Source organism: Tasmannia lanceolata, unplaced genomic scaffold, assembly GCF_043159265.1.
Source record: "Tasmannia lanceolata isolate RefF3 unplaced genomic scaffold, GAP_Taslan_0.1 ptg000029l, whole genome shotgun sequence".
Lineage (NCBI taxonomy): Eukaryota > Viridiplantae > Streptophyta > Magnoliopsida > Canellales > Winteraceae > Tasmannia > Tasmannia lanceolata.
Genome location: NW_027518706.1, coordinates 3788120 through 3798986, shown reverse-complemented (window position 1 = coordinate 3798986; position 10867 = coordinate 3788120). Strand labels below are relative to the sequence as shown.

The following is a 10867-nucleotide window of genomic DNA, read 5'->3' as shown; positions in this document are numbered from 1 at the left end:
CCATGTAGCATAGAAAATGACCAAAATGCCATTATCACATAAAATAACCATAATGCCCTTATCTCATGGAAAATAAGAAAAGGGGGAAAAGAATGACACTGACAATTATAAAAAAGAAATAAATTCTAAAATTCCCCCGTGATGCAAAATAACCAAAATACCCTTCTCTCATGAAAATGGCCAAAATACGCATATTTTATGGGCAAATGAGAAAAAAAAACAAATATAGAAAATATCTTAAAATAAAGAAAACTAAATACTCTAATGTCATGAAAATGATCAAAATACTCATGTGATGAAAATGACCAAAATACCCTTTTCACAAAAATGAGCATATAGAAAATTTGATACTTAAAATGACAAAAATGTCCTTATCTCATAAAATGATCAAAATAGAACCAAATCATAATAATAAATCTTAAAATGCTTTATGTAATAGAAAATAACCAAAATGCCCTTTGTCTCATAAAAAATAATGAAAATACCCTTATCTCATGGAAAGTAATGAAAATACCCTTATCCCACTAATAAATAAATAGGATCCTCCAAGAGGGCTAGGACTTGGCCGTGGAGTGAGAAGGTGAGAAAGAGAGAAGGAAAGAGAGAGAAAGGAAGAAGAAGAAGAGAAGTGGGTTTATTCCTCTCATTTTCTTCTTAGGCCTTTTCTCGGGTTCCTCTTGGGTATTTTCTCTTGGGATTTTTCTCGGGTAATCTCTTGTACGGTCTTGGGTTGAGAAGCATGGAAAGGGTTGCGGGTTTGTGGGTTTGAGATTAATTCATTGTAATCCTTGTATTTTGTTTTTCTCATAGTGGAAGATCGTGTTTCTCGCCCGTGGAGTAGGCTTGGCAGAACCACATACAATCTTGATGTTCATCTTGTGGCTTGCTTGTCTTGTGTTTATTTTACTCTCCGTTTAATTTGTGCATGATCGAATTGTTTTACCCGGTGGATTTTCTCAACAGTTTTAAATAAAAAATTTGAAATATACTGGTTCTCAGTCAACTGCGAGTTTGCGGTCTATTGCGAGGTTATACGCTGGAAAAATAAAAAAGACCAGTAGCACGCTAGTGGTCTACTGAACCCGGACGGTCTACCACATCCGGCCGACCACGCGGCTGCGATCTACTGCGACTGATAAAATGTGTTTTTTTATATGCCCAGCGGTTAGTTTAGACAAATGGTAATAGAAAGGGAGGGCTCTATTAACAATCTAGTGAACAAAAGGCACCGACTCAGCTTTAGCGTTTGCAATTGAAAGTAGGGCGCCAATGTAAACAAATGCCCTTCATAATTTTGTTTATTTATGTCTATTTATGAGGGGTATTTTTTGTAATATTAAGAACCTACTCAAAACCACGAAGAACATTTTATTTTCGAGTGTTGCAACCAAGACTGAGAATGGAACCGAGAGTCTAACTTAACAAATCCCCACATGCAATAGAGAAAAAGTGAAAAACAAGGGAATGATTGCTTGTGCGTTAAGATGCTATTTGTTCGGTTCCACTCTTGTCCCCAACTCGGTCACCATATTATTATTGTTTATTTTCGTATTGACGATTCTCCTAGCTCTCTTGAGTCTCCTCCTTCTTTCTTCACTAACCCGAAGTCCTAATTGTGTACAACGTAAGTAGAACCAAGCAATATACAATCGGATTTGAAATAGATTGTGACCTGGACTGAGAAAGTACTGATCCAAAAAAATGAGTTTTTATATGGTGTAAGCCCTTATAGTCCCGAATTTTTCAAAAAGTAATGTACGACCACACGAAAGGATGATCCAAACCGTCCGTGTCATGGGCCGTAACATAAGTAGGTGTTGCCCAAAAAATCATTTCAATAGGATTATCCCACCCCTCCGATCTATAGAGGAACTACATATTATGGAAACTTTATAGATGCGAGGGCTAGGATCCTCATATTGAAATGATTTTTGGGGAACAACCTATTTAAGTTGTGTTCCATCACACGGATGGTTTGGATCATCCTATAGTGTGGTCCGTACAGTACTTTTCGAAAAATACGGGACTATAAGGGTTTGCACCATATAAAATCTCCCTAAAAACTGAAAAAGATACTGATTAGGGATCTAAACGGATTTGGACCAGACATGAGTGGATCCGAACTGAAGTGTTGATAAAGTCTCGTTTTGTGTTTCACCAAGAAAGCTAAACCATTGATTTTTTGCCATTTTATCTATATGTAGGGGCACAATGATGTTTTGATTTCAAATACCATCGATTGTAAAAGTATTTTACTTCTTCTTAAGCAAGAAGAAGAGGACCAGCCGTCGTTTTTTACTTGTTTTTGACTTCTCGCCCTTCCTTCCGTTAGAAAGAAAGTAGCAGTTCAAGGTTTTAGAAATCGCAGGATGCGGTAGAGATTTTTAGAACTTGAATATCTCACTCAAAATCCAAGAAACGTTGTCAGGAGAGCATACCGCAGCTTGATCATGACCCCTCTTTTACACTGTTTTCAAACTAAAAACTTGGATTCTAAACTCCGTATATCCAAACGGCCCCTCGTAAGTTGGAAATCTCCATTTCAATGAAAAAGACAGAAGAGAAAATGACTTGAATGCCCTTACCCTATCATCAGCTCCCATTTGCATGTTTTGCTAGTAGCTCCCTAAAAGAAATTGTTTAGCTTTTTGAAAAGATGCCATTAATTAATTAAATCAGAGAAGATTACAAATGCACGCCAGATAATGCCCCATATACAAGTGAGCTCTGGAAGCTCCCGATTTGGCAAGGCGATCAGCCAAATCGTTGGCACTGCTAGGAACGAGAGAAAAATAACAAAAAAAATTAAAGAAACCTAAATTAAAAGAAGGATCTAATTTAACAGACAAAAAAATAAAAAAATAAAAAAATCTTATATCTCTTACAAAAACAACCTAAATTAAAAGAAGGATATGAGTTAACAGACGAAAAAAATTAAAAAAAAAAATCAATCTTCTAACTCTTACAAAGAAAAACAACCTAAATTAAAACAAGGATATGAGTTAACAGTCAAAGAAATTCAATCTTGTATCTCTTACCAAAAAAACAACCTAAATTCCAAGAAGGATATGAATTAACGGACGAAAAAAACATCAAAAATTTCAATCATGTATCTCTTACAAAAAAAAACCTAAATTAAAAGAAGGATTTGAATTAACAGACAAAAAATAATCAATGATGTATCTCTTACAAAAAAAAAAAAAAAAAACTAAATTCAAAGAAGGATCTGAATGAACAGACGAAAAAAATGAAAATAAAAAACTAATAATAAATAAATCTTATATCTCTTACAAAATTCAACCTAAATTAAAAGAAGAATTAGAATTAACAGCCGAAAAAAAACCAGTCTTGAATCTATTACCAAAAATGACTGAAATTCAAAGGAGGATATGAATTAACATACGAGAAAAAAAATCAAGGTCGAAGGTTCGATCCAAGCTAACCTACCAAAAAAAAATAAAAAAAATTCAATCTTGTATCTCTTCCAAAAAACAACCTAAATTCAAAGAAGGATCAGAATTAACATACGAAAATATCTAAAAAAATCAATATTGATTCAATTACAAACCACATAGAATGAGTGTGTGTCTGTGTGTGTGAGAGAGAGAGAGAGAGAGAGAGAGAGAGAGAGAGAGAGGGGGAGAGAGAGAGAGAGAGAGAGAGAGAGAGAGAGAGAGAGAGAGTTAGACCTTGAGGTGAACTTCTCCAAAGGGTTTACGGCGTAATTGGGAATGGCCGTTTGTGTGGCGTGAGATGTGTTTAAGCGACTCTTCACCAATGACCTTGCATCCCTTCTCCATCTCTTGATTGCGCAAAATTTATCGTAGCATTTAATCTTGTTTAAAGTGTTCTTGTTATTCGTAGGGTATTTCTTTAACCTTCAAACAACCTTTTGAAATCCATCCCCTCCCTCCATTCTTCACTCCCACCTTCACAAACACCCTTATAATTCACTCATATTATTCCTACACTTCCACAATCCCCATTACAAATTTCCATTAGTTTCGAGCAGGGACGGAGCTAGGAATTTGCTCCAGGGGCAGAAAAGAGTTGTTATACAATAATCAATACGTAAATCGAATTTGATTATCCAAATAAATTATAACTAATTTTAGTATCTTATACAAGATAGTGAAAACACGTCATGTGCTAATGTGATTTATGCACTAAGCCCTCAGAAGAACTTCTCCATGGTAATCATTTTTAAAGTTGTAATCTCTGACTTAGTTTACCCTTAGACTAGGTTAATCCTCGCTGTGATACCAACTAATGCAACGAAGTGAACGTAAAGTTTGTGACTGGTAAATAATATGAAGATAATCACTAGGATCCACTAGAGAAGGAAAATGTCTCTGGAATATTATTCATGAAAACACTCACAACATGTTTAACAAACTAATAAATCTAAGGAATGTAATGATAAATTCCATACATTTTGACAACAACAAAAAAAACACTAGAATATTGACAACTTCATAAATTTTCAACCCCAAAAGTACAAGTAGGAGACTAACCCCTAGAATTGTAGTGGGGTTAGAGTCCAAATGTGCTAGAATCCTTGTGGGACCATAGTTAGCAATTGGGAAAAAAATGCATGTTATTTGTTTGCCATTTAATACTAAGTTTAATTTTTTTTTATAGTAAAACTCCATTGTTATCGTTTTCTTGACTACGTTTTATTGAACCAATACCGTATTAAACTCGAATTTTTCCTCTCTCCTTTTTTGCTGAATTACATTTTTGAGAAAAAGGATGCTTTTGAGGATGGCTATTGATAAACATAAATTAAAAAAGTTCATCCTCAAAGAAATGGAAGGCATGGATGGAAGTAGCTTCTTGCTTAAGGAGGTAAGTTCCTTAGGATTCCTGATAAGGATTTGAATATAGAATCACACCTAAAAAAATAGTGTCAGGTGGATATGGTTTCAAACTTCAATTGAAGGGGTTTTGTTTTCGTCAAAACACTATCATGAAAATGGAATTGGAAGTGGGAGAGTGAGGCAAAACAAACTATAAGTGGCTTTTGTCTTTTGTTACCTACTGTTTGTTTTTACTTCTCTTATAGTTTGACAGAAAACCCACCAATCTCCAATCTAAAATCTGAAACCTCAAACTCAATTAATCATCCCTCAATGGATTGGATTGGAAAACTCTTTTCTAATTTTCATGTGATTAGAATAGAGTAGAAGGTGGTGTTGTATCATTGACCCTTCCTAAAACGGGGTATTCTTCACTGATCTTTTAGGACAATAGTTCCAGGCTTTATTCTTCCTATAAATGGTTCTATATTACACATCACGGAGTAATATAAAACGCCTTTATTCCTCAAGATTAATTAATTGGTTTGTGCGTGATGAGTCGAATAACATAAAAAATCAAGGGGTTACCTAAAGGAAGGAAAAATCAAAGAGAAAGCAAAACAAAACCTAAAAAATTCAAAGGAGAGTGAAAGGAGAAAAAACAGGTGAGAGTGTTTCTCATCAAAATAGGCCTATCTCACTCCACACAAACTTGGAGAGAGGGTTTCTCCAAGACTGAATGTGAAGAAACACATTCATCACATACAAATTCAAATGAAAGGAGAAAAATGGAGAATGAAGGATAAAGCCTTCTTCCACAAACTTGTCTTTAATTTCCAACATGGTTCATAGCTACCTTGATTTAATTAATGGCCTGGTAATCATCTTCCTTAAATATCCCATATGATCAAAAGATCCTTTGTGATGTTTTTTTAATTCATGATGGAATGATCAATGTATTGCAATGGATACCTTCACAATCAAGATCTGATAGTAATTTTGTATTAATAAGTGGAGAAAATATAGATATGAGAAAAAAGCAGTACTTGCAAGTGGCACCACTAACCACAACACATAATATACCATTAACTCACAAACATATCGAAGAAATAATATATAAGATATTAATCTTTGTCCATATTATTTTTTTCCATAGTATCTCAAAAATTACTAAGGTAAGATGAATCTTCACTGATAAATAAGGCCTTATTTCATCATTCTCTATGGATATATCCCGGCACCAAGATATACGTTTCTAATAGAACACATTTCCTTTACAATGTCTCCCATCTCCATTCGTTCCCTCGGAGATTCTGCAGAACACACCACTCCAATCCTCACTAAAGGTTCCAAACACTCCTGCAAACGACGCATCTTATCATTGTAATTCTCAGCAATGTGTGTAGCTCTTTCTTCATCATCTTCCAAAAAGATTAATGGATCCAAAATCTCCATTACTCGATCAAGAAAAGACAACTGGACAAATTTGTGAAGACTTAGCCCATCCTTAAACATGTCATCTGTGGGTCGCTTTCAAACTCCAATAAAAGAATCCCATAGCTATACACATCTCCAGCTGTGGACACATGACCACCTGCCCCATATTCTGCAATTCCACACATCTTTTACACTTTTTGTTGTGATAAAGGATATAAGATACCGGTTAGAAACTAAAAGTAAATATGAGGTTTGATTTTGAAAAAAAGGTAGAAATTTTATCAAAGAGATGATACATAATTGAATGATCTCTTCACATTTCGAAACCTAAGTTGCATGGAAAGAGTCTAGAATTTTTAGAGAAACACATGAGAAACGATTTTGCACAATGAAAGAAAATATAGAAGTAATGTCCTATGTTGCATTAGTATAGGTACGAGTGTTAGAATCTGACATGGGTATTTAGTGTCAAATTTAGTAAACCTCAAAAAGAATGATTTGTAAATTCGCCAAAGTATTTTAATTATTTGTCAAATTTTAATTTTTTTCACATAATAATATTATTTTAACCATCAACATATTTATTAATAAGTTAAGTAGATATAATGTTCTATTTCTTTTTAAGAAAATTATTAATAGGATGGGTAAAATTCAAAATGTGCGATAATTATAAAATTGCCGCAGTAGCATCTAGAAAAAACAGAAAACAGACAAAACAGATCTAGAACTGTCTTAGAGACTGCTGCAATTTGAGACGTACATGTCCCACATAGGTACTTTACCCATTTAGAAGAATCCATATCAAATGGGTTTTGGCCAATCAAGTCATGTGAGTGATGAATAGCATTCCACTATGTATTACTCAAAACTATTAGCCAATTTTGGAACATGATAATTTCTCAACATGATTTTTTCATCGGAAACCAACCAAGTCTCATTGATTGCACATGCAAAAGCACTACAAAAGTAGATCAAATTAAACCTCATACTAATTATAAGGTAAAAAATAGGTAGAAGTAGGAGGAAAGTGAAATGATGTCATTTTCTAGTTACAAACAAAATAGTTGTAAATATCATCTTTGATTTCACTTTCATGTTGACTTGGGAGAGGCAGCTTAAAAGGCACTTGTTGAAAAATCCATTAAACACAAGGAAGTAGAATGAATAGTGCAAGCCAACCAAACGTGTCTCGAAAAGGGAAATGGCATCATTTTACGTTCCTTTCCAAGGGAAACACTATTTCAGTCACAACTTTATTCCAAAAGTCTCGTATTTATTATTAGTAATTATTTTTACAAACCTCCTTGACTTATATTTATCGAACACCTTAAATTTTGGATAATTGGCAAAAGGAATTTAGGATAATTAGCATGATCATGTTTTCATAATGAGGAAGACTCAAATTGTTTTACACTTTCTAATGGGCTACTGAGAGATTTTTTTAGAATTGTAACAACTTTTGATAGCTGGTTAAACAATAAAAACAAGGTAAGTTTGACTCATTAAAGGACAATTGTGCGGATATAAGTAGCCTTACCAAAATCACCAATCAATTGCCTAAATTTACTTTATATCATTATTCTACCAATTCCTCCCTCTTTTCTCTTCCGAGGATTGCCAAAAATTCCTTGGATTAGAAACATGCACTGCCTCCATGAAGAGTGGTATATTTTGAGAGAAATGCGAGGGGTGAGCCAATCCTAGAAGGAATGAGGTAATGCACCACTTATTACTCTAGGATCACCACATAGGGATTATGGGCCCTAAGTCCCGGACATGACTCTGTCTAGAACCATCTAACCAGGCTAGGAAACTGTCGCTTGTCATGTGCTCAAGCTCTTTTGGAGAACCTAATTCATATTTCTTCCAAACCACTGTTCTATGAAAAAAATCCCCAAAAGTTGAAATGAATGACTGGGGATTAATAGAAACAACTATTTATCAGAAAGAAAGGAAGGGTTCTAAGTGTGGGGAACCATCCTCCACTGAGGTCTAGAGGGAAGTGTAGGTCGTATGCCACACAAAGAGGTTTCAACATAAGCTTTTTCGCTAGCCACATTAAAGACCCAAAAAATATAAGCAATAAAAATTAAACTTATAATCGATCATTTTATAATATGACAATGCTACTATTTTACGTAACACAGATTAATTCATATTAAATGTAACACTATGGAGTTGCCACGTTCTAATACATGCTCATCTAAAAGAATAGGCCATGCTTTACAAAGGGTACGACATGTTAAAAAATATTTTAGAAATTAACAGTGATATTAGTAACTACCCAAATCTTAGGGTTATTTTTTGTTGAGAAACATTAGTCATGGGTTTTTTGGAAATTTATTTACAAAATTTCTCATTATTTTTTAATAATATTTGATATTTTATTGAATAATTACTTCTCCGAATTTTTTCCAAATTATAACTTTTTAACCATTTACATGATCAGCATTTTCTACACGACTATTTTGCATATAGAACTCATGATCATAGGTACGAAAAAGGCCGCCTATTATTAGAATGACATGTACGAGACTACTGTATGTAAAATAACATTCCTATATACTCTGTCAATAAATATTGATATGCTATCCAGTAGTTTTTTTGGTTCAAGGGTGCTAATTTAGCCTTTGTTGCAACATTATATACCTAATAAGTGAGAAATACTTTATAAAACTCATTGAAAATAGATTGCATGACGAAAATTGATAAAATTAGTACCTGGAGCAATGTACCCAATAGTTCCCTTTAATCCAATTGTGCTACTTTGATCTTCAGATGAGCTATGAATGATTCTTGGATAAAACTTGGCTAACCCAAAATCACCCACATGAGCATTCATGTCTTCATCCAGAAAAATGTTGTTTGGCTTTAGATCACAATGAACAATCGGTGTATGACAATGATGGTGAAGATAATCCAGCGCAAAAGCTATGTCAATTGCTATGTTAAATCTTTGAATGAAGTTTAAACTTCCTAATTGATGTTGCCCATCTGTGGACCCCGATCCGAGAGAGGGGCGGCGGAGGACGTGCCCCACGCGCGAAGTCTCTATGGATCATCCACGTGAATGGAGAGCTCTACCAAAGAACTCTCAAAAGAATGTGCCTCTCACAGCATGAGTGGCGATAAAAGGTGAGATACCTCTCGATTCGGGGACTAGCCCAGATTCGAGGCGTATCTTAAACAAAGAAGAGTCGCCATCCAAGGAAAAAGGCAAATGGGCCCTGGATCCCATACTATGCTCTGTTGCAACGGATAACCAGAGATATAAAATAAGGGTTCGTGCCTGGTTACGAATTCGGAAGGTCTAAAGAGCACCTCATCCGCCCAAGTGCAAACACCTGGTCTCTTATGCCATTTACTTAATAATTTTGAAGAGTTTTGGGCGAAAATCATATGGAATGGGAATGAATATCTCCGAGAAGACGTCTATCTAATCATGCATGTCTCGGAGATGAAATCAAAGGCACACAAGATAAAATAAAAGAAACATGTGTCACCTAAGCATAGCTAGGTTATAAGTGACATGCCTAATGGGTGTCTAAGTTCTGATGAACAAACACATGCATGACACACCAAAAAAGTGTAAGGTCTGCGCAATAAAGTAAGAAAACACTGCAAAACATAGAAAAAGACTCGATACCATACAACCCTAAGACTCTAATCTATACCTAGGCCCGAGTCTTTAGATGATCTGATGTTCATCCAAAGAAGCCTACGTATCCCCGCCTCCACGAGAATCAAGGCAACGTAGTTCTTCGCACCTATTCTAAGCTATGATGCCTAAGACATCTAGACCTCTATCCTAGACTCGATCTAAAAGACCGGACTAGTTCTTAAAGTTTCTTGTGTGATTATTTAAATTCCAATGGATTGTAGATTTTAGGACACCCTATATGCCCTAACTAAATACAGGTTAGCTCTAAGCTAATGCAGGTGGTTCCTATAATCTATTTGTAACTAAGCTGTATATCCTAAGGAAAACAGTAGGATCTATCGCATCTTAGACCTAGTCATCAATTGGCGATGTGGATCGCCAACTGACCGGACGGAGGCGTAAAACTCCTAGCTAGGACTCACTCCTAACTCTAACACAAACAAATGAAACACACAACAAACAAACAACGAACGAGGGAGCAACTCCCGACTAAAAAACTCTCTAACTAGAATAACTTCCTAACTCTAAAGGAAGATCCTTTCGAAGAAAACAATATTTTGAAAGATTTTTGTAATTTTGAAAGATTTAAAATGCTTATTTTTAAAGGTTTGGCTGGACTTGGGATGTGGATCCCAAGCTGCACTACGTACCCTGTTGAAAGGGATCAAGCCAACGTAGTTCGGAACAGATTTCCTAACTACTCCTAATGACTCAAGATTTTTGAGATTTTTGGTTTTTTAGATGTTTTTGTTGTTTTTAAGTATTTTTGACTCAAGGGGGGACAAATCCTATCATCATAAGGGGAGGACAGACTCCTGATATCCCGCAAAGGTTGGACAGCATCCTATGCTTTGCGGGGGAAAAGAACAGAATAACAACTCTGCAAGGGTTGGACAGCATCATATACCTTACAAGAACGGATAGAAAAACACAAGATTTGATGAGAGGTTGGATAAAATCCTAACCCCTA

General features: G+C 35.2%; 1 protein-coding gene across 4 annotated transcripts in view; it reads right to left on the bottom strand.

Moving 5' to 3' along the window:
• LOC143859232 (receptor kinase-like protein Xa21) overlaps window positions 1-10867 on the bottom strand; it is a 72027-nt gene that overhangs the window by 31306 nt on the left and 29854 nt on the right. The window lies entirely within an intron of this gene.